Source organism: Poecilia formosa, unplaced genomic scaffold (genome assembly GCF_000485575.1).
Source record: "Poecilia formosa unplaced genomic scaffold, Poecilia_formosa-5.1.2 Scaffold187, whole genome shotgun sequence".
NCBI lineage: Eukaryota > Metazoa > Chordata > Actinopteri > Cyprinodontiformes > Poeciliidae > Poecilia > Poecilia formosa.
The window spans coordinates 1,167,219-1,191,111 of record NW_006800126.1 but is presented as its reverse complement, the minus strand read 5'-3'; the positions used below and the strand labels follow the sequence as shown (position 1 = coordinate 1,191,111).

Sequence of the window (23,893 nt, the reverse complement as noted above, 5' to 3'; positions counted from 1 at the left end):
CTGTTCGACGTCTGCTGGGTAAAACATGTGGGCATCTTGAAACGGTGTGGAAAGCATTTAAAACACGTCCACGGACAGGGCGAGGGGTGGTACCCATTACACCAAGAAGTAACATTTGGAGGACATGTGAATTCACCTCTGAGCGATTAAGTCATGTTGAATGTGGATTTACAGCCACTGAGACACCTGCTGCACAGACAGGCCTGCAAAAAATATGGCCTTTTTTTTGTGGCTCTGTTTTTACCTCATTTATGATTCTTTGTTTCTTTATGTTCATGCAATTTTTTTTCTCTGTATTTGTGTTTGGAGTTTTTCAGTACAAGCATGACCAGGACAAAAAAAAATCTTAATTTTTATTTAATTTATTTTTTTATTCTTTTGCACTGCCTTTAAGAGTTTTTTATTTTTTTTATTTTTTATTTTTTTTTATTAATTTCGTGCTTTTTTTGCGCAATGACAATGAAGGAGTTCTGGTTTTGATGTTGATATGAAACTTCCCATGTTAAATTATGTGAAATCATAACTTTCTCCTTTTGGTAACCACAAAACACATGTCTAGCGTACACTTCTGCTTCATAATGGTAGTTTTTTAACCTTATCCCGGGATCTTTAGCAGTAGGAGAATTCAGATTTTTTTCTATGTTCTTCAGACTTTCGAATTTTACTAATATTTTTTTGTTGAATTACTTTTTTGTCATAATAATCTGTTTCCTGTCATGATTGATGCTGCTCCCAGCCTCTCCCAAACCTGCTGATTAGCTCACTGCTCTCACCTGTGCCTTGTCTCCTCCGGCTGACTGCTGATTGCTGATGGCTTTCACCTGTGCTGCTGCCTTTATAAACTCCTGCTTTGCACTCACTCAAAGTGAGGTTGTTTGTTGTTTTTGACTGTGGCAAAAAGAATATTTGGAGGAGAAATGGTGAAGCGTTCAAACATGATAATGTTGTATCAGGTATTGATAGAGGTGCAATAAATATGAAGTTGTTACGTTGTCACTGATGAACTGAAAAATGATTTTAAAAAATCCTAAATTCTTGCACTTTGCCTCAAATTGACTAGTGGGACGAAAATCTGACACAACTTGGGTGCTCTTATAAAACACTAACGTAGAATAAAGTGGGCCAACATCAAGCTTCTGGACTGTCCTACTCATTTAGGACTTCAGAAAATCCTCTAAGCTGATTCTACGAACCAGTTGTCCCGTTTCCACTTCGACTCTCTCCCACTACATCAAGAAATGGTTTTCCGTGCTTGAATTGAACATAGCTTCCGATAGCCAGACGTTTGATCCAATTCCCCGCAGAGCTGTTTTCGAGAGCGCTGTCTCTTTTTCTCTCTAACTCCCAGGATCTCTTCTTGGGTGGCTGTGTGCGAACGAACCATCTGCTACATCGGGTTCAAATCTGCAGGCAAAAGAGTAGATGGGGGTCTGTCCTGACATGTAACGTTTTGCTTTCGTCCATCCCTGTCTGAAAGGTGGAAGCAATTAAAAAAAAAAATTTTTTTTTTTCAAGCATCGCAACAAATATTGGGCCATAAATCTGTCACCGATTTCACGCACGTGACCGGCTATTTTTGACGAGCAGGAAAACCGTAAATTGTCGTAATTATTTAGAAAAATCTAAGCCGGATTTTTTTCGCGCGGCTTGTAAAAATTACAAGTTTATGACAGCACCTTGAGCCTATTTTACTACCCAGTACGAGGGGTGGAGGGGTGGGAGAAACATGCACATATAAAAGAATCTGAAAATATTACTTGTAAGCACAGTTTATACGTGTAGTAAAGTTGTGTGCTGAAAAAGCTCCAGTTTCCTCTGTTAGAAATGAATGAGCGCAGCTGCCAGATCTGGCTCCCGGCCTCCTCTCTCGTCGTACTCGTTTGGGGGCTTCATCGCCGAGAAACGCACATGCAAACATAAATTACGCTGAGCTACGCGCACATGTGCATGCGACCCTCGGCGCATACCACGAGCACGCAAGCACGCACGCTTTCGCATCGCCTTTGTGATGCCTCCAGCGGGTCACAAAGCAAAACAGGCGATTGACACCCTCTGGTTTCAACTTCTGTGACCCTTCCAGCAGCCTGTGAAGTAGGCACAGAACAGCAGAGCGGGGGCCCTTTGGAAATATCTGCGGTCAGCTGCGTAGGGAGGAGGGAGCGAAGGAAAGAAACTTGCTTTTAATAAACAAGATAATGGGTGCCATACGCCCCTTCTCACACCACTGCTGCTTGCAATCTCTCCCTCCTTTTTTTTTTTCTCTCCCCTCACTTCTTTGCCTTTTCCACCTTACATTTTCTATAAAAATTGCATTCATGCTTCAAGAATGGAGTGGGGGGGAGAAAAAAAAGAGAGAAACTGAAAAAAGAAAAAAAAAAATAAGTCAATGGAGTGGAAAGGTTTGGCTTTGGTGGTGGTGGTGGGGGGGTGATCCTCAAACCAACAATTAACTGGCGTCAGGATGTTTATGGGCAGAGTTAGCTTAAGCGACTGGTCCTCAGATACTTCGGCGGTGGCCCTATGCTCTTTGAACGTGGAAATTATGCAAAAACAACAAAACAAAAAAAGGAGGGGTGAGCAGATTATATGTTGTCATAGCAAAGGGGGGAAAAACATTTTTTAGATAAGTTGCTCTTGCTGTTTCAGATGTGAAGTCACAGAGCTTCTGTTTTTCTTAATTTGCTACGTGTGTCTCGGAAGTGGGTAGAAAACACCTTAAGAATATTTGTAAAGTCAAGTTCGAAACGGATTTGGGCCAAAGGACTCCTGCACTGGCATCAGCATAGAAAGCTGTGACGCAATGCATCATTGCCCATTTCTTTGGGAACCCAGTTCTTCTGTTACAGAAATGACAGAAACATTGTGCTGAAAACAACAATTTTTTTCTTTTTTTTGCAGGAAATATGCAGGGAGTGACTCTTCGTTATCCAACATTTCCCTAAACGCAGATTAGTGAAGCATTTTGCTATGATTGCAGCAAATATTGGAAATCTGCGTGGTATTCCTCTCAGAAAGCTTGTTTGTCCGTCTAAATCAGCTGGAGATTTAATATTTGTTTGAAGATACATTTAAACTGTGATATTGGATATTCTTAAATCATCTAAAGGGCGAGGAAGGATAACTTTCCAGAAGAGGCAGGAGGTAGGTTTTATTTTTTTTTATTTTTCCACAATTAGCACCGCCATTGTTACAAATATCACTCAGACAAATTCAGGTTGTCACGTTGTAACCTCGCCATGCTGAGATTTCAACAGTTTAGCCTCTTTTTGTTTGACAAATGAGCAAAATCAGAGCTGCTCACATCTTCCCAACCAACTATTTATATTAGAACTGAAGGCAGATTAGATTGAAAACAGAACTAAAGTAATTGATTTGTGTCAAAAAGTGCCACTGTTGTGACACTGGTTTAATTATAATTCTGCTCTTATAACACAAACCTGAAAATCATTTTTTTAATAGTGCCTTGAAAACTTATTTGAACCCTCTTAAAATTATCCATAAAAGAGCCACAAACTTCAGTTTATTTCAAAGAGATTTTAAGTGGTTAACCAACACAAAGTAATCATAACTGTGAAGTAAAAGGAAAATGATGCCTATTATTGAGTCCAGGCTTTGTAGAAGCACCGTTCTGGTGGAATTACAGCAAAGCATTCACACAGCATCATGCTGCCTCCACCATCTCGCTGTTTGTTTTCTATCACATTCAAGTCATTTCTATAGAGCCAATTTACAACAAATGTCTCAGTGCACTTTACAAAAAAAAAGAATTTAAATTCACACATAAATTCCCACTGATCCTAGTGTGAAACAGAACAGCAACGCTCAATTAGTTACTGGAAGTAATTGAAAAAGTCTATCAAACTGTGTTGCAGCACAGTTTGATAGACATGCCTCCTCACACTGAGCAGGCATGTAGCAACAGTGGAGAGAAAAAACTCCACTTTAAAAGAAAAGCCGTAACTTTTAAAGACTTTGAAAGATTGCGATGGATTTTATTTAGAGGTATCAGGGCTGAATAAAAACCCAAGCTACACACTTCAGATATTTACTGCTTAATAATTTTAAGCACTTTTACCTCTTTAAGATAAACCAAATAAAGTCCCAATAAAGAGCCTTTATTTGTGGATGCACCAGAACAAAATGTGAAAAAGTTTAAGGGGTTGAATACTTTTGCTAGGAGTTGGGTCGTTTTAGTTTAGGCTTTTGTGCTGTCTAGTGAGAGGGGGAAGAAAAGGGAAAAAAAAGCACAGGGGATCAGTGTTTTGGATCATTTCAGTGTCAGAGCCCATGACTCCGTATGAACACGTAATTTACATCCAAGGCAACAAAGTGGTTTTCACCGCAGAGTCATAGCTGTAAAACCGCCGCTAACTGGTTGATGTGGATCCCAGCGTCTTGTGAGACTTTATATTATGAAATCTAAAGTCTCTGAAGACTCCATCCTGGCCACCGCTCTGCTGCGCCGGGACTTCTTTTTATTAGCTTGTCCGATCTTTCTTTATTCTCTCTCTCTCTCATTCCCCATTTTTTCCCCCCCTTCTCTTAATTTTCATTGTCTTCCTCTCCCAGCTTCGCTCTCATCTGCCGGTGCTGGTAAGCCCTGCGAGAACGTCACTGTGGTGTAGCGCCAAGTATTTTTGGCTCAGCAGTGCTTACATGTAGAATGTAAATTGTGGAGAAATAAGATCTAATTCACTGCTAAAACCATGTGTTTTTTTTTTATTTATTTTTATTTTAAGGTAATATCTGTTCTGACGCCACAGCTCTTTACAGACTGACTTTCTCTGACACATTATTGATGGGGCCTCATGTTTCGGTGAAAGATTAAAAAAAAATCAATAAAATGTGTCATCACTTGACTTTAAATTGAGATGTCGTAATCGATACGGTAATGTCATTCAAATGAACTAACCACACAATATCTGTTCTTCTCTCAAATTTAATCACAGGAAGAGCAAACGCCTTCCCAGGTATATCGCCTTCACCCTTCAACACTAATGTATTGTTTTCAACCAGTGTAGGGGCAGGGGATTCCCCCCCACCCCACCACGCACATCTTTTCCCGCCTTTGGCCAGACACTTGGCCGGCCCGATCCTCTGCTGGCACGGCGTGAGGCGCGGGCCTGCCAGAACACGCTGGAGAGCCAGGATTTAGCTGCTCCGCTCGCAGGAATGTGTCAGTCATCCCCCACCAGTCCGTCGCTGCTGATGATTCAAAATGACAATATAATGAAAGCGGTGAGGTGGAGAGGGTGGGTTGCTGTGATGTGCTACTCTTACCCACTTTGCTATCAACTGAACAGAAGAGGAAAGGGGACGGACCACGGTGCCAAGAAAAAATGTCCATTAGGGAACGTTGGTGAGTTAGAGTAAGTATGAGCAACTAATGATCGGTTGTTTGAACTGGGGCCTTGAAAGAATATTCGTACCTGTTTAACTTTTTCACATTTTGTTATGTCACAAGCTGATAATGTAACTTATTAAAAATATCTTTACATATTTGTTAAAACTGTCACTATGTGGTAAGTATTGTAAGAGACGGATAAGCTGTGAAAAACCAGAAAGGTGGCAGCATATGGATTGACTCCTGACCTCTGGAGTTTACAATCACAGTCGTCTCAGGAGATTCCACACAGCGTCACATGGGAGAGTCACAATCTCTTAACTTTTTCCAGCCTTTCTTGTCAAAAGTTGACCTTGTGTTCTACAACTTTGTATTTTTATGATGTAGTAGTATGAACTCCCTTGGTGCTGAAATGTGCTATACAAATAAACTCATTTTGAGCTTCTGTCATTGTACATAAGCTCAACAAAATCTGGTTCAGTGCAGTCCATCTAAAGAAGAAAAAAGAAACTATATAAGACATGGGTGGACAGGTACCTGTTGACTTTCTAATCTCAAAGACATTAGGTTGATCATCTGTGAATTGGAAGACGATGGACATTTGCAGCATTTTCATTTGGTATTGATGGAGTGGCCCAGTCAAAGCCCAGATCCAAGTTGTAAGTCAGAGTTGAGACTTAAAATGTCCTGTTCATACATGCTCAAGTAGACTTCAAAGACTACGCGACAATTTCCCAGCTGGTTGACACATGGTGAAGGAGTTGCTGTGAAAGTTGGTTCAACTTAGAACTGACTAATAAATGCAAAATGAACACCAGAACTTTGATTTGTAATTAAAAACTTACACCTTTTACCCATTTCCTTCTAAATACATACAAGTAGTCCTTTGTGTTGGTTTATCACATTAAATCCCAATTAAATACATTTGAATTTGTGGCTGCACTGATCCAAAACGTGAAAATGTTCAAAAGGTTGGATAGTTTTGGACAACATTGTAGGAGTCGGCAGCAGTTTTCTCCAAGTTGCAGACAGATGTGGTGATTTTTGGTCCAATATTTGTGGAAAGTTCTCCTCGTTTTTTCCCTCCCAAAACCCCTCCGAAAGCATTCAGGAAACAAAAATGACTTCAAACAAAAGTATTCAAAAAAGCAAAACTAAGGATCTGGATAAAAAGGAGAAAGTTTCCATCCTCCCCATTCCCCCACCAACATAACTAATAGATTTCCAGTACATGAAATATTAATCAAGACGGATCGCTTTAACACGGGAGTGGGTGCATGGAGGGATTTGCATATTCAAGCCTCTTTCAGCTCACCCATTATTTCGTCCACCTTGTGGCTTCTGTCAGCTGGAGAATACCTCTGATGAAGGTGTCCTGGTCCGTCTCGGCGCCGTCGCCAGACAGATGTTGGCATTTGAATCAGAACCCTTGTGGGACCAGCATGCTCCTCTGGGGGGCGAAAGAGGGGGGAGCAAATTATATTGACAAACATGCATGAGATTCATCCCTCTGTCAGACAACCTTTTCAGCGGAGGAAACTTCCACTGAGTACGGCAGAACATTAATATTCTTTTTTTTTTCTTTTTTTTTTTGAATAAGTGACGACTCGCTTTCTCTTGACTGACAGATTAGTAGAGAAACACACACACACACACACAAAAATGCAGTTTTTCCGTTTCCTTCTCAGAAGATTGCTGTTGGAACTTTAACAAAGCACCGTTTCCTCACTTAACCAGGTGAGTGGAGAACAATTGTGACCCCTTTTAGCGCCGGCGTCCCATTTCGGCGTCCCAGCGAGGGTGTTGAGTCTAATCTGTGGTTAAGTATCCTGATACTCCTCGCTTTCCTTGATGTCTCCCGGGGGATGTCCTAGCTTGGCCGTCAGCTCAGGATTAATTAAAACTTCCCGTGTCCCTGCAGACGTATTAGTGAGCTGAGAGCCAGTCAAACACCAGTTTGTGGTTAGTGCAACAGAGGCTAATACCTTCCGCTTCAAGATGCTGTGCTATAATTGGGGCCTGCCCATAGCAATGCATAGGGAGTGACTGACTTGCTAAGCAAGTCAGTCACTCCCTATGCATTGCATGGCAGGCACCTATTGTTTTAGACCCAATAGGGTCTAAAACAATAGACCCTATTGTTTTATATTATTTATTTTTCTTCCGTCAACGTTAATGCGGCCCGTACCGCTGCGTGCACCCCCACAAAAGTGGTATCAAAACGTTCAACTTGATCCCGAGAAGGGAGCTATTACTTTTAGTGGGATTCTGAGTTAAAATGACAACATAAATTGAGAAAAACGAGAAAAATCGAGGCTGAGTGTCTCACAGAATCACTAACCTTTCTCTCTGAAACACACACCCAGCACAGTGGAGGTCTGACTCCAAAACTCTTTTTAATTCCCCCTCACAGGCACAAATATCAGCCTATTAATCTCAAAGTTGGTCATGACATAGATACACATGCCTGCTCCCGTAAAATGTTTTCAAAATTTTGCTAGGGCTTATAGTTTTTTGTCAGGGTCCTGGAGATGACTGAGTGTCTCACAAGTATAGAAACTCTGTCTCCAGCATCCTGTCTGACAGAGAGCCAGCCCAGGTGCAGATAATTAATTACCATAGCAACGGGTCCCAGACAGAGGCAGTGAGTAGTCTCACAAACAAGCAGAGCCAAGTCTCACAATGCATTGTGGGAAGAATACATATTTCCTGTGACTATTCATATGTTGCTTACATAAAATTATTTCTCTGAATTTTTGAGTGTAAATTAAAATCCTTAGTATGAAGGTTGAATTTTTTTTAGAAATAAACAATTACCCACTGTCTTCATGTTTTTTATTTTGGACCTTGGGTGAGAACCACATGTGCGAAGCTTATAGTCGTCAGTCTCAGACTGAATTTCACTGTACTTGGGGTTTAGCCATTGTACTATAGTGGTGAACCAGGTCAGACATAACACTATGATGATGGACCTGACAAAAGCCTCAGTCATTGCATTCTAGTGGTGGATCATGAATGTCAGACCTGCACGAATCTATTCCTCAGGGAAAATCTATAATGCTAAAACGCTGGGTCCAAAGTGACGGGCACACTTCTGCAGGCCCCATTTAAATTTCTTCAGAAATTTTCTAGTTAATAACTACTATCTCTCTTGCTCAAGCATCAGAAGTTTGTATTCAGAGCATGTGACCTAAAGACTTTTATTCCTTTATTGCGACTGGCATCGGGGAGTGAAAGCAGTGTTTTTTTTTTTTTTTAAGTTAACACTTTGTGTACCATTTTAAAATAAGCGACTTAGGTTTTCTTTGCTCTTTTTCAGTATGCATCCATCAAATGTCTGTAGAGCTAAATATCTGCAACGGCTATGTTAAGCTGTTATGGATTATACAGTAATTTTGTATTTGAAATGGTCAATCCTGGAGCTAATCTGATGCAGTGGTCAGAAGTTTACATATGCTCATGATCAGCATCAACGTCAAGGATTTGGGGCTTCTGTAGACACTTTGGAAGGAGTGTTTTACAAGAATAGAGGTCTTTTTTTAATCCACACCAGGTGAAAATTATAGGCGCAAACTCAAAAATATACATATACCCTCATTATTATTTGGATGAGTTTCTTTTGGCATGATGGAAAGGTAACATGGATGGAAATTTAACAGCTCATCTTAATGTTTAAATTTAGTTTTGTGGCTTAGCCCCATTTTAACCACAGTGTACAACATTTCAATAAGACTGAGATCAGAGCGAATCAGAAAGTTTTTTGTTTTTTTTTTATCCAGGAACATAGTGCCATTTTGTAGCACAATCAAGTAACTGTTACCTTCAGCTGTTATAAGATATTGTATATGTCAAACATAACTTGGAAAAAAAATTAGGCCTTGTAATTTAATGCCTTGGAATTGGGCCTCTGTCTCTTTAAAAAACTCCTACTCTTTCTGAAATTCCTTCTTCAAAAGTCTTCATAACATCACTGCTCTATTAACCCTTTAACAATGTTTTTACCAGCGTTGCACTGAGAAGCAGCTTCTATAATGAGCTCGGCTGATGCACAGTTCCAAAAGCTATTTGCTACTGGCTAGTCTGAAGGAGCTGAGCACGGGAGTTGTGATGGATGGATGCTCCGTGAGGCTCCGAGGAGGAGCTTCATCCACGAAGGAGGTGCCCCTGCTCCCCCAACCCATCGCACAGCTGAATGGTTGCCACGGGTGATTCAAAGATTTCTCAAACATGCATGAAACAATCAAGGCAACACTGCAGGTGTGTTTTTGAAGAGAGAACAACATTATAACATGATGTTAAACTCAAAATACATGCAGATTTTGTGCATATTTTTTAAATGATCCTCATTTGCATATTTCTTTGGATGGGAGTTTGCTTTTTTTGTAAGTAAGGGATTTTTTTCTTCTTCTACTCTATTTAAGCTGCATAGTTTGGCCATCAAGCTGTTCAGGAGCAGACACTTCCTACGTGTTCAAAATTCTCTTTAACCTGGGTTGTGGTCAGAGTTTTCAGTCTACTAAAACCATCGCAGGCTGTGTCAATGTTTCCACTATCTATCCCACTGATTAAATTTTTTCAGTCAGGAACCACTACGCCTCAAGCTGATTGTAAAATAAAAGCTACTGGGACAAAAAGTATCTATGTCTACAGTGGAGTGAGTTTAGGAAGACAATTAAAAGCTAAGTCGATTCCGGTAAAATAAGTTATTTAATTTAGCTCTTCTGACTGGAGACATGCTCAGATGTCTGAGCAAATTAATCCAAAAACTTGTTAAAGGCTACATAACTTACTGAGAGGCAATTATTCATGATATCCATGGCATTCATGTTTGTATATTTGAGAATCGTGTGTAGTGTGTGATCTGTGACTTGAGAAAATTAATTTGTGACCATAACTTTATGTAGCTTCTTTTTTCGTAAACCGGGACAAAAAAACTGGCATTGAAAAGTTGGTTAAAAAAAAATTTAAAAATTAGTTTTAACATTCTGAACATTTTATCTGCCCAATCATCCTGTTATTCAAACTATACACATTGATGCTTTTGGAATGATGCACAATTCCCTCTATGTCCATATTTGTTGTAAATCCCATAAAAAATATATTTTAAGAAACTGTAATGATAATTAATTCAGTTCCTTTGTGAATCCAAAAATAACTTTTAAACAGCTAAACTTTCTGCAACTGCAGCTAAATAAACCAACTGAGATTAGATGCTATTTGCGTGCAACTTTCCTCTTTTGCATAGCTTGCTGATTTTTTTTTTCTTTTTCTCTATCTTCACACTTCCCATTACCAAATGGACCCATGCTCTTTGGATGAAGTTTTATTTTCACTTAAAAGACTCAAGCTGTCTCCAGACCTGGCTTTTGAATAAACATGGGCTTAGGGGTGTGTGGGGGATTCAGGGGGGACTAGATTGCCTGTGGTTTGGCAAAATGTCACCACAGAGAAACACGGAGCTAGATGGGGCCCTGATCTGCTTGATCACAGAGTCCACTGAAAGGGTAGGAGTGAGATAAATTTAACTAGCACACACAGGGCGAAAATATACAAATACACACATACATAGAGTCTGAGCGGATCATAGCGTTGTCTTTATGTCCAACTGGAAGGCGGGGTGAAACCCTGAATACGAGCTATTCCAGGTTAGAGGACCTGACCAGCACCTTTAAAGGATTCAAGGAGAAGACACGAGGGTGTGGAGAAAGGATCTAAGGAATCCCTGCAATATTAATGTCCAAAATGTCACAGAAAAGTCACTGGAGCTCCTGGTTAGGTTTACAGAGCAATCCGGAGAGTCGGCGTGAGTCTGTGACTCGTACAATGAATAAACTAAAGGCTCCCACCATAAATCCCTCTGGACTAAGGTTTGTCTCTGAGTCGCGCATGGTCAGGACTGTCAAGAGACACCGTGTCTAGACATAAAGGGTGGGGGGAAACAAACAGGCCCCCCATTGGGTTCATTTCAAAGAACAAAATTGTTATCGGGAAAACTTATGCGGAAATGATTTGCTTATATTCTGGGCCAAAACAGGATCCTGTTGTGAAGAAATTAACCGTAGACGGATATGGCAAGGATTTGAATTTCCCTCTGCAAAAAGTGCTTTTCTGCAGTTCCCTTCAAAATGAATCCGTAGAACCAATGGCCTCACCAAAACAACTCTGGCAACAAAGCTCCAAATAATTAGAAGCATATGGCGCTACTAATTCATTAAGCGTGAAAGGTGTTTTTACAAATGCCTGTCAACGAGTAAAAAAAATTTTGAAAAATTCGGAAATAATTTCCAAGTAATTGCACATTTAAACACTAATCATTGATTTGTCCAGTTTTTTTGTATGAGACTGTTTTTATTCAGTGGAAAGATTTATATATATTCAGTGGGTTCGCACTGCCCAAAGTCCACTTCTGATTGGTTGATCAGTTCCTCCTGTCTGACTTAGTGGGTACTTGTGCTACAATCATAAAGTTGGGGTTTGATTTCAGCTTCATCCTGTAAAATGTTGATGTATTAGTTTCACTGTTCAATGATTGACCTCAAGATATCAGATAATTAGTCTGCTATCCTAATTAGAAAGAAAAGCAGGATGTCAATTACATTTGCTGTTTAAAGCATCCAGCATTTCAGGTGAGTGAAATTTTATTAGTGTAGACACAATATCGTTATGCAAGATTACAAAAAAAGAAAAAAAAATCATAATACGCTTTTAAATCTCTGGGTAAGATACCCGTCTGATAGGTCTCTAAGGTGCTGCTCGAAGGCAGCATTTCTCCTGAATTCCTCCTCTTCTCTGGACAAATCACCATCTAAAGCCTTCAGCTTATTTCATTTGAGCACACCTCTATTATCACCCTGGGTCGAAGAATATATGGATATTTGCTTTTGATCACCTCCCCCTATAAAAGACGGTGCACTCAGATTCAAACTCAGGCCGAGCGTGCACAGCTGAGCCCGCGCAACGTCTCTTTTGAGAGCGTGTAAGCCTCTTATATCGAAATGGTTTGTTTGTCCCCGAGTCACAAATCATTAAGTATTTTGCTCCACTTTTTCGCTCAGTGGGTTGTATGAAAATGAGCAACAAGCCTGTATGCCTCCTGTGTACGGATTATGAGCCCGTGTTTGTGAGGGTCTGACTCTAATGGGCAAGTAATTACAGTTTGTTTATGAGTTTATCGATGCATGCCACCACCATGCCTGCACGGGTTATGGGCAATGCGAGATAAGGATCGCGCATTTATTATTATTCTCCCGCACTCCCTCTAAAGAGCGAGTTAACTCGCATTGTGAACTCCCACCGAGATCATATTACAAGGCCCAATACTTTTAATCTGTGCTGCCGTTGGTCGGGGGTATGAATTTATCCCGGCTTCACTACCTTGGGATGAAGCGAAAATCTAGAATGTTTTTTTTTTTACTTTGATCTGAAGAACAAACATGGAGAGAAAAAAAAATAAAGAAATTACTCATTTACACCTCCTTAAATGATATTCTTCACCTAACAAGGTCAAGAGTTCATCTGTGTTTACAATCCCTCACCGCTTTGAGGCAAAATCAGGTTGTGGGGGCCGGATGGTAGGTCAGGATCTTGCGCCGTCTCAGGGCTCTGAGCGTGTTTTTCTGTGGCGTGTTGTCAGCACGGCAACAACAGCAGGCGGCTTCAGATCCTGCTCTCGTTTCCCGGGCTCCTGACGACCTGCATGGCATATGCTCTGGGAGCGCTTGACGCAGACCTGCTCGCCTCCATTTGTGTTTGTGCGGTCAGATTTAATCAAAATGGCATCTGTTGGTGTTTAATGTGAGTAATTGTTCCATACAGTACATGCCTGTGTGTGTGTGTTCGCGCAAGCGTCTGCAGAAAACCAATGTTAGCGCACACCAAAGGGGAATGTTTGGGCAAATGCGGTTTCTCACTGTATGCACTCACTCAGATTACTATTGATGCATAATTTTGCCCCACATGTTGTCAACATCCTGGACTGCTTTTTTGTTTTTTTTTTTTGTTTTTTTTTCCTGCAACTATGTCTTCTTGTTATGAGCACATTCCCTCTGTGATGGCATACTGGCCTGTGTCAAATTATGTGCCAAAGTAATAACTGTGTTGTATGAATGTACCTGCAACTGGCTGTTGAAATAAATTTCCTCCTCGACAACAAATACATCTCTAATCAAATCTACCCCCTCCTATCTTGCCAGAGCGAAGATACATGGACATATAGCATAGGAGTGTGTGTGGCCACATGTACTTCGCTGCCAAGTATGAGAGCAGAGATGGGAATACAAGTGTGTGCATGACTCCAGTATGTGTGTGTGTGCGTGTGTTTGTGTACAGTATGCGTGTTTGCATTAAGGTTTGCCTAAGAGCCCATTGTTGACTTCAAAAGGATTCCTCTGAGGTTTTAATTATGCTACTGCTTAGCTTGGCACCAGAAAAAGAGAGTGATCCTGGCTGAAGCCTATAAATCTCTCACTGCGTTCACATCCACGCCCTTCAAAGTCATCGACTTGCCCGGACCTCCCAGACGCATTAAGAAGAAGTGCTCATATAGGGCCCAAGAAGTCACCTCGCTGACAAACACACACATACACACACGGACGGGAGCAAAGAGCGGAGGACACATGGGCTAACAGCTGCCGGAGCTGACTTGTCCACACGTGTGTTCGTTTATGCTGCCGTCCATGCTTGTAGGTGTGCAAAAAAACTCATTAATAAAGAATACATTTCTGTGTTTATGGGTCATTTAGCAGTGTATGTTCTTCAAAAAGAATATTACATGTCTGAATTTCTTTTCGTAGGCCCCTTTAAACAGTGTCAGCATAGTGGTAAGAATCAACAAGAACATTGATATTCACACCTAACAGTCCGGTAGACTTGGTGGGATTGAGGACCAAACTTGCAACATTCTCAGCTGATGAGGCCCACACGTTTGACACGCTGCACTGTGTCAAACGATCCAAACTATTACCCAGAATGCTCTGTGCTGTAATCCACTTCCTGCTTTTGGAGCGGTCTCTCGTCCACTTGCATCCCCATACTCAATCAGAACGCATCAGAATTTGATTACGCATTCACACCTCCGCAAACAAAAATTTGTTTGATTAAAGTGGACTGAACAGAACTGGTGTGAATGAACCTTTAATAGAGTGTTGGCAGAGTTTTCATTTGGACATCAAGAGTGTAAATTATAAGTATTTAAACTGGATCATGAAGGTTTTCCCTTCTTGGTTGTCCTTTATCACATTGGTAGCCTATCTGCGTCCTGAATGCAATGTTATTAAGCCTAATACCAGCCGTAGACGGTACCATGGCCTCATACCAAAGCTAAAACCTCATCACACAGAGACCAGGCAGGCAGTGCTCCAAGTATATTATTGTTTCAACACCCACGCTGCTGTGTACCCTCAACTTCTCTGGATTCAATCAAAATCTCATCAAGCAACTGCTACAAACAGTCCACTCACCATTGCAAAAATGGTGCACCCTGTGAAGGCCCACATGTACAAGTTTGCATGCACTGAAACTGGGCTCCCAACTGGACAGTAATCCATGCACCTCCAAATCGTGCGTACACTCGAATTTGCTGGATAATTGGAGACTGAGGAAAATGTTGAGGTTTTCAGCATTTTTCAATGTTTTTGCTGATGATTACTCTAGTGAAGGCGACTGGTTACATTGGATTTCATTTAGAAGCACCACAGAAAAATGGCTTCAATACAAATGTATGCCACACTTAATATTTTCATTTATTATAAATCCTAAAAAAAAAAAGAAAAAAGGAAAAAAAACATGTAATCCTTTCCCTTCCACTTCACAGATGTGAACTACTTTATTTTGGCCACTTAAAATCCCAAGAAATGCACTAAAGTATGCGGCATAATATAGGAGCGTGAGTACTTTTGCAAGGCACTGCAACACTTTAGAATCTAATTTTGCTAAAAAGAACTCACAGGATTCTCAGTAGAGTTGTGTATGTTAAAGACACTTGCCTCAAAAAGTTCTATTACCTTCAAAGGAGCTTGCAGTTAGGCTGCAGTAAGGAGATAAACTTGGAGGCTCCAAGTCTCAATACCATCAGATTCTGAACCATAAATCCAGCTGTCGATCCAGAACGGGTTGTTTAGTTTTTTTTAACGGACTTCTCGGATTTGCAAAGACGTCTGCCAACAGAGAGGCAAACGAGACAAGCAAACCTGCACACTCACACCTAAGGGCAAATCAGATCACCTATCATGCAAGTTTTTGGATGATGGGAAGAAGGCAGAGAGAGTACTGAGGGAAAACCCACGCACGCACAGGAAGAGCATATCAACTCCAAACACAAAGACCACTGTCAAACATTTAGCTGGGAACCTTCTAGCTGTTAGGCTTAAATGTGTGTCTGCTCCAATTGGAGCTGCGTCCGATGTTTCTGCATGGTCTGCGTGAGTCCCCACATTAAGTAGAATTCAATGAATCATTTGAGCAAAGAACTTCAGAACTCTCATTGGTGAAAGCAAGAAAGTAGGATTTAGTTGATAACAACTACAAGTGTGGTCTTGGTCTTCAAGTCTGATGACCTGAGTCTTGAGTACTTGCATTAACTCCCCATTACAATTCTTCTGAGAGGTTTTGTTGCAGTGATACAGAAATAATAAAAAAAATGTCTTCCACTAGCGATAACAGCAGAAAATGTTTGTGTGCCTGTATTTTTACCATGAAATGATTTTCTTGATGTCATCCAGAGTGGGTGACATATAGTTAATGTAGTGTATCCCCCTCCTCCGTCTTACCCATATGCCTCTGAATCTGAAGTGGAATAACCGGAATTATCTCAAAGGCAAATGATGGTTGTTGGTAGCAGACAATCTTCAAATGACTGTATCTTTTATCTGTGTACCCTTATTCAGGGTAAAACAGAAGGAGTGAGGGACTTGAAAAGTGATACATCTCCGTACCTGCTTAAAAGAGTTTCCCCTCTCAGCGAGGGATTAAGAGCAAGATGTTATTTTTCTTTTGTTTTTTTTTTTTTTTTTTTTTCTTGTTATTCTTCACCATTGCACTCCACCCTCCTCATTAGAGACCATGCATATTCTCCCAGGAGAGTCCTCCGACGTTACAACTCTTCTCCACAGGTACAGGTCTCTGGGGTCCTTCACTTTTTCTTCATCCTGTTCCATCTCCTCCCCTTTCCTCCTTTTTGCTCTCCTTCCGTGTTATCTACTCGTCAGTCTCCCAGTCCGTCACCCTTCTTTTTATGTACTTCCCACTCCCTACACCGTTAGATCATCTCTACTTCTTTCCCTCCACCTATACCTCTGTACCTTTACCTCGGTTGGGGCTCAGTGCACTCACTCCTGTCCTCGCTCTTTCTCGCCTTCCTCCTCTCTCACCTTCCATCTGCATATGCAAGTGCTTATTTTGAAGTCGTGGCCCACAACAGATATTCAATATTAATGAGGACCCTCATGAATTTTTGAGCTCTAATTAGACGGCTCACAGTTCGTTAACTGAGAGGGTTTCAGTGCTCAGTAGTGGTGATGGAGGGCTTGAGGGGGGTGTGTGCTGCGAGAGAGGGACAGTCCCACCCTTATCCGCCACCTCTGCACTCCCCCCCCCGGATGACATCCCTCAATGGTGGTGACAACATTGTAAGGGGGGCCGTGATCGACAGGCCTCATTAGAAGACAGCTGGCCATTAGTTTGCGAGGCCCGTGCATTGTATCATCTCTGCGATCCGTCTCCTGCTGGGACATTATTTAGTTATTCTATTTTATCGTCACTTCAAATGATGCAACGGCCTTTTCAGGCACAAGGAGACAGATGCAGGATTGAATCAAGAAGTTGACACCTCCGCCCATCTGTGGCAAGAGATGCATACTTTTTAGAGACATGAATGGCCAAGTCATCCATCCATGACTTGTGTGTCTCTTCTTGGTTGGGTTTACAAGCTTAAAAGGTTAACGCGTCCCCAATGTTCACACATTCCTCAACATCGCAGTCCTTCCCCCAATACTCTTCTCGATGCATTCCGTCTGACCTTCTTTGGTGTTTGGTACCCAAAGGTGTGTTATGATGAGTAGATACTACAGGCATCCTTGCCTACCACCACCCCACCCTCCCATTCAGACCCCGTTCCCAATCCCCTCCCACCCTTTTCCCTGCTTACTTGTGCATATGCAGAGGAAGGAAGCATCTCCGCTGTGGCAGCAGCAAAACACCGAACTACAAAAGAGATGCGCACCTCTGACAGTAACCATCAAGAAGGGCGTTGACAGAATAAGGGCGGGAGATGATGATCTGAGAGGCAGGGATGTGCAGGAGGAGGTGAGAAGGAAAGAGAAAGGGCTTTCTTTCCTTGCGCTCCCCCTTTCTTCATACTTTTTTTTTCTTCTTTTTCCCCAAGATTCATCAAGCCCCACTTGACATATGTCTGACTGAGGTGACGTTAATCTCCCCAGAGGGTAGGGTCCCCCTTTCTCCTCTCTCTGTGCCACTCCTTCACCGAGCCCTTTCCTTTTTCCCGTCAATTTACATTTCAAAACAGGCGATGAGCCGATCAAAGACGGTCACTAACGATGAGGCCTTTCATCAGCGGCTGGCGTGGAATGCGGAGATAGTATACAGTCAGGTTTCATTGATCATAAGCAGGTGGGTGTGCAGTTTGGCAATGGAGCTGTGTGCTCGCAGGGCTCCTGTCATTCTTTTACCCCCAAGTTTGTCTCTTGGGGCAAGGCGTTGCTAACGAGCGGTGTGCCAGCAGGTCTCACCCGGGAACGTCTTTGTCAACCGGCAGCCTTACATGCCAGTGAATTAATTGCAAGCACCTGCAATTGCATGAAATGCAAATAAAGATGGAAATGTTATTTTAATGGGGGAGTTTTGATGGTCACCTGACTGTATAAAATAGCAGGGCAGCAGATGGAGGCACAAATTGGCAACTTAAAAACAAAAACATTTTATATATACTTGTAGTTTTGTCAAGTGGGAACTTTCAGTTTGTCATGAGAACAAAATTACAACTTTTGAGCAAGCGAAAGTAGTGAATATTAACAATAAATACTGAGTCAGACCCATAATCTTGGGATCATGCCCCCCCAGGCTGGGAGATTATATTAGCAGAGACATTCATCTCCAATAATTTAGTAATGTAGATAGTAGATTAACTCTATTCCCTCCTGTCTGCCAACACCTGGGGCGGGGCGTAACTCATATTCAATACCTCCTTGTTCTCGTACCATACGTTCAAATGGTTGTAGGTGGCCTGGCCTACCCACTACGCTCATTTGACTCCAAATTACCGCGCTCTCCGGGGAGACGATTCAATAGAAGCTGACCAAGAGACCTCACCTACCACACCTCCCCTCCTTTCTCCAACACCATCACCCCTTCCCCATTCACACAAGGCTACAGACACTTTTTCACTCAATTACTATTGCAGATCGCGCCATTAAGGTGTAAAAAGAACCGGATTATGAACATTAATGCCTAATCACGTGCTATTTCATAGCACTCACTTCCAATGAAAACCGGTGCCCCTTTTTCCTGTAATTACAACGAAGTGGCAGAAGGAAGGCATGCTAAAAATCGTCTTTGAGGGAGGAATGGCAAAAAAAACCCTGCAGAGATAGATTTCAGATGGCATATTTGCACTGAGGAATTTTGACTTTTTTTTCCGCCCTTCTTTGCTTTCCTTCCAAAAAGGACCCCGCCGTTTTGCCGAGCCTGCAGCTCCCGGGGTAGTATGCTTTTTATTATTTTTCCAATTAGAGTCAATTGACCTGACAGAATGGAGGGCAATTAGTGATATTTCCCCCTCCTCGCAGGCCTGCGGGGTAATTTGCTGGAGGTTCTCGGCAGTGCTTTATGCGGATACACGCCCCGCCCCGTAAACCCTTTCTGGAGCATAATAGCTTATGATTTTTCCAGAATATATCTCCTCTTAGTTTCCTCTTTCTCCCAACAGAAGTACAATTTCAAGCTGGTGAAGGGTGTCATCTTTTAGACGGCCTATAAATTCCCTCTATCACACAAAAAGAGGGTCTAGCAAAGGCATCGCTTTAGCGTTTATGCATGGAAATGAGATTTTTTTTTTACTCATGTTTGGGGATTGTTGCCAGAGTGGTAGCTGTAGCTGTGTTGGTTTCATAACATATCCATCCAAGGAGGCATAATTGTGAGTGGATCAATTCTCCGAGTGTATGCAGAATTAACTTGGGGCATTGAAAGACGTACTTATGGAGGATGGAGAGGAGGTGTTGCGGGGCGAGCTCGTTGGCTTAAATCTCGCCTTGCTATTGATAAACTTGATGAATGTAATTTGTGCCTGCAACCCTGGGTTTTTGTCCCTCCCTTTTTATACCTGCGATGCCAGAATGCTCTGCTCCTGTATGCAGAAAAAGCACAATGGCCCAGTCCACGTTGGCTCCCGTCTGAATACCTGTATCTGCCTGTGCCTCTGCTGACGAGCCTGACACACAAAGAGGAAAATAATCTTCTGAACTAAGCTCGTCTGGCACATCCACTGCTGAGTCTATAAGTGCGGAGGAAATCTCCTCAAACTGATGCACTGAAATAAATACGCTTAATTTACCGATGATGAAGCTGCGGCGGAAACTGTAAAGGCCGTCAAATAAAGGAGCCATCGGCGGAGCCGCATCGAGACCGAGACGCGAGACAGTGTGGGTTAGTGGCGCATGCTATGTGTATAGTTAAATGCAAATTTACCCTGAGATGAGGGTGTTGTGGGGAAGGAGAGGAGGAGGCAACAAAAACACATTTGATTCATTGGGTAAAATTTATTCCATGCATGCGAATGCACTGCCCCAACCCGAGCACATCATTTGCTCGACATTCAGTACATCTGTTGTGTTAAGTGACTGTAATTTAGGTGACATTGGCACAAAGCCTCTTAATGTAGCCCCGGTGGACCCCCTGTAAGAGGGGGCACGCGGGAACAAACAGAGGCATCTCGCAGCTGGAGTTGCGTCAAGGATCATTTCCCTCTTCACATGATTAATTACAGTTTGATCACTTGAATCTAAATCTGATTAATTTTGGTCACATGTTAGGGAGGCATCAGCGGTCTGCGATGTATACTGTGTTAATCTGCGGCAAACTCTCCTTGAGAATCCTTTTTTTATGAGGCTACAACATGTGCAACTAATGTCGTGCACATGTGAGGAGCTGAAATGATCACTTTGTGTCGTTCAACCATGAATCTTTGTGGTCTCATCTGTAAATGTGTAAAACTGGCACTGGGAAAATGAAATATGCTTCCTCTAATGGGCCATCCTTGCAATGGGGTGATTTGAGATATACATTTATGGTCTCTGCGTTCTGCATAAGTTAAATAAAAAAAAGAGAGAGAGAGACAAGCTGCTAACTGTTGTCCAACATTAACCTTCATGTGGTATTTGGTTGATGGAGTTGGTTTGATTAGCTTAAGGTGAAATGGTTTTATCTTTCACCTTAAGCTGCATATTCACTGGGACCAGCAGTGGATATACAGCAAAAACAGCCGCGTGATGTACAAATGCAGATGGTAAGGAGGAATTCCTTAGCTGTCAAAGCTTCATGACCACAAGTTTACAGTAAGGCTCTCCATTGTTTACCTGCCTTTCTTGCTGCTGCAGCCTAAAAACCCACAGGAAGACTTTCTAAATTCACTTATTTCATGCCACTTTAGTTCTGTTGGGGGGTTTACTTTTTAGATCCTCAAAGCAGGAGGCGCTTCCAGAAAGTTGTCAAAGAGTTAGCCAATTGGAGACAACGTGCAATCGTAGAGTGGAACACCAAAACCTCGAGCCACAACAGAATTTTATTTTATTTTTTTTATTATGGTGGAACACTAAAACCTACAGATAAAACATAATTTTAATATGCTGTTGCTATATTGACTGGTGGTGTAGGAGTCCAGCCCCACACCACCCAGGTGTTAATGGAGGACATAAAGATGCAACATGACAATACATATCACATACATAATTATTATTGATTAAATAATAAATACAACTTTTTAGAAATATTTTCTTAAATTCATATTTCCCCAAAAGCTCCACAGCAGCTTTTTGAAATAGAACTTTTTGACCACATTGTCACACTGGAGGGCCATGCAATTTTGAATGTATTTTTTTAAAGGTAGCTATTGACCCGCTTATGTTCCTTTTTAGTGCTGCCACTGCTTCTAAATAAAAATTCTTTAGTCTTTTTTTTCCACAAACTTTTTTTTTAAAGAGTAGATTACAAAAAAATATAATTTGACTAATTTGATATTTTATGAAGATATATATTTTAACAATATAATACTTAAGTTACGATTTGCAGCACAAATTTTTAAAACATACTTTAAATGTTAGGCGAGGAGTTCAGCTGCTCAACTTCAGTGTTTTATTCCCAATTCAATGCAGGGGGGGAAAAGTTTGAAATCAATTTCTATTCTGCTCTAGCTTGAATAGTTTTATTTTTCCTAAAGTGAAAATTGAAAGAAAAGAAAACACATTGAAAGATAGCCTCAGCGAGTGTGAGGAGAATCCATTGTGCAACACATAAATGCTGTCATCTTAGCCGCTTGTTTGCAAATTACCATCCACCCTGAAAGTTATTACGACTGCACATTTGTTGCGCACATGCGCGCTGCACCTCTGTGTGTAAAACGTCTATCTGGTGGAATGTTTTTCTCAGTGTGGAAACTGAGAATAATTGGCTTGTCACCCTGGAGTCAATTTGGGCGTACCACTACCTTCCTCACCCATCCTCCAAATGCAGATGTATGATGCAGATGCTATTTTCTAGAGAATATGGCAGTGGCTTTGAAATGTTTATGCAGACCCCATGCTGTTAGGAAAGTACATTTCAAACTTTTTCTTATTTTTTTTTTATTTTGCTATTTTCTATATAATTAAAGAAGCATATATTTGATATGGAGTTGCACAGAAAAGATGTTTTCTAGTTAATTATTTTATGGTGCTTTCTCAAGTTTCATTGAGTGCTAAGTTTGTATTTTAAACTCTGTATAATATCCACAATTCTTTTATTTAACAAAAAGCCTAATTAGGGGCAGGCATCACATTTTAGTTACTCAAGAAATAAATACATAATCTCCCATCTTTAGTGCAGTGAAAGTTAGGGTATAATGTAAAATAGAGCCAGATTTTTATTTTATTTTAATCCAAACAGTTGAGATGTTTTTTTATTATTATTATTATTTTAAAACTTAATTTGTCCATGTTCCTCGCAACAAGTTCATGTGTTCTCAATCTTTTTCTAAGTAGGTTTTTGAGTGTGTTTCTGAATTAGTCGTACTGACGGTTAGCATAAACGGTTGAGATTTATTGTTTGGATTGTTTGTGATTTAATATCATGATTAGTCTCAAATCCTATTTTTTATAAAGATTTAATATATTGTTTTTGATCTACTTCCAATTACTCACTGAACTGCACTGTAAAAATTAATTTTGTAGAATACTGGATATCTGTGGTTGAGTCTGTTTAAAAATTTAATTAAGCATACTGATTTTCAAATGTAACGTTCAAAAATGGTTAAACTTCATGAACATTTGCTACTTTATTTTGGTAAAGCATTGTACTTTTAATTAAAGCCATTGCTTTAGTAATCAATTTAAACTCAAAAAGACTAATTTTACTATTACTATTTCAGAACATTTTGTTTATAAACATAAATTGTTTCATTTTAACATGGAAGGACAAATCAGATGAACAAAATATAGAATTTATCTATTTTAAGTACTAAACCTTAAAGGTTTATTGCATTACTAAGGTTAAATTTCTAAAACATTAATTAAACTTTCTCCAATAAATAAATGCATGTGAGAAGAGTGTTATACCAACTTTTTTAGTTAAACTGTTTTTTTTAACCAATGTGGTTTTCAAATGGCATACCAGCTGATACAAACTCCAGCAAAAACTTATAAATGTGCAGCTGTTAAATTCTAAAAAGCAACTCTAAATATGTAAACCGGTTTGACAAACATTTTATAGTGCAGGAAATGCTAAGCCTATGATTTAGACCATGAATTCATTAAGAAATTAAGATTTCATAAGTGTCCTTACTTTCAAGTTTCATTTGAAAGTTCTCTTAAGGATTTGAAAATAGGTGTAGTGCATAGAAGTGGTAGCATCATGTTGTGTTAGTGTTTTGCTCCAGGAGGGGCTGGTGCACTTCACTAAATAGAGAGCAATTATTAGGCAAGAGAACATCAAGAGGAAATACTGAAAGGAAAGTAGGCATCAGGATGAAAGTTAAATATTGAGCACAAATAAGTCGACCAAGTGAACCTAAACTTAAAATCTAATTAGTTACAAAGGGGCTTAAAGGCAACAGAGTCAACATTTTAAAGAGGCCAACACAAAGACTTGATCTCAGTATCATGGAAAATGTGTGTAGTCAACAAACTCGACTCAGTTACAGCGGTTTTATCAAGAGGAAAGGGCAAAAATTCCAGCTGTGCAAAGCTTGTAGAAGGATTCAGAAAGTACCTGAGCAGGTCATGCAGTTTAGATTAGAAATTCTCATAATAAGGCGTAAATATTCTAAATTTGAAGAATGTTAAAAGT

At 40.7% G+C, this 23,893-nt stretch overlaps 1 long non-coding RNA gene across 2 annotated transcripts in view; it reads right to left on the bottom strand.

Annotated features, from left to right (window-relative positions):
• Positions 1-437: 437 nt before the first annotated feature.
• The window catches only part of LOC107837903 (uncharacterized), a 56,829-nt gene continuing 33,373 nt past the window's right edge, over positions 438-23,893 (bottom strand). For both annotated transcript variants that reach the window (XR_001663954.1, XR_001663953.1), the window contains 2 exons: positions 6,660-6,794; positions 438-1,404 (listed from right to left, as the gene is read on the bottom strand). This is a non-coding gene — a long non-coding RNA (uncharacterized LOC107837903). The remainder of the gene's footprint in view (positions 1,405-6,659; positions 6,795-23,893) is intronic.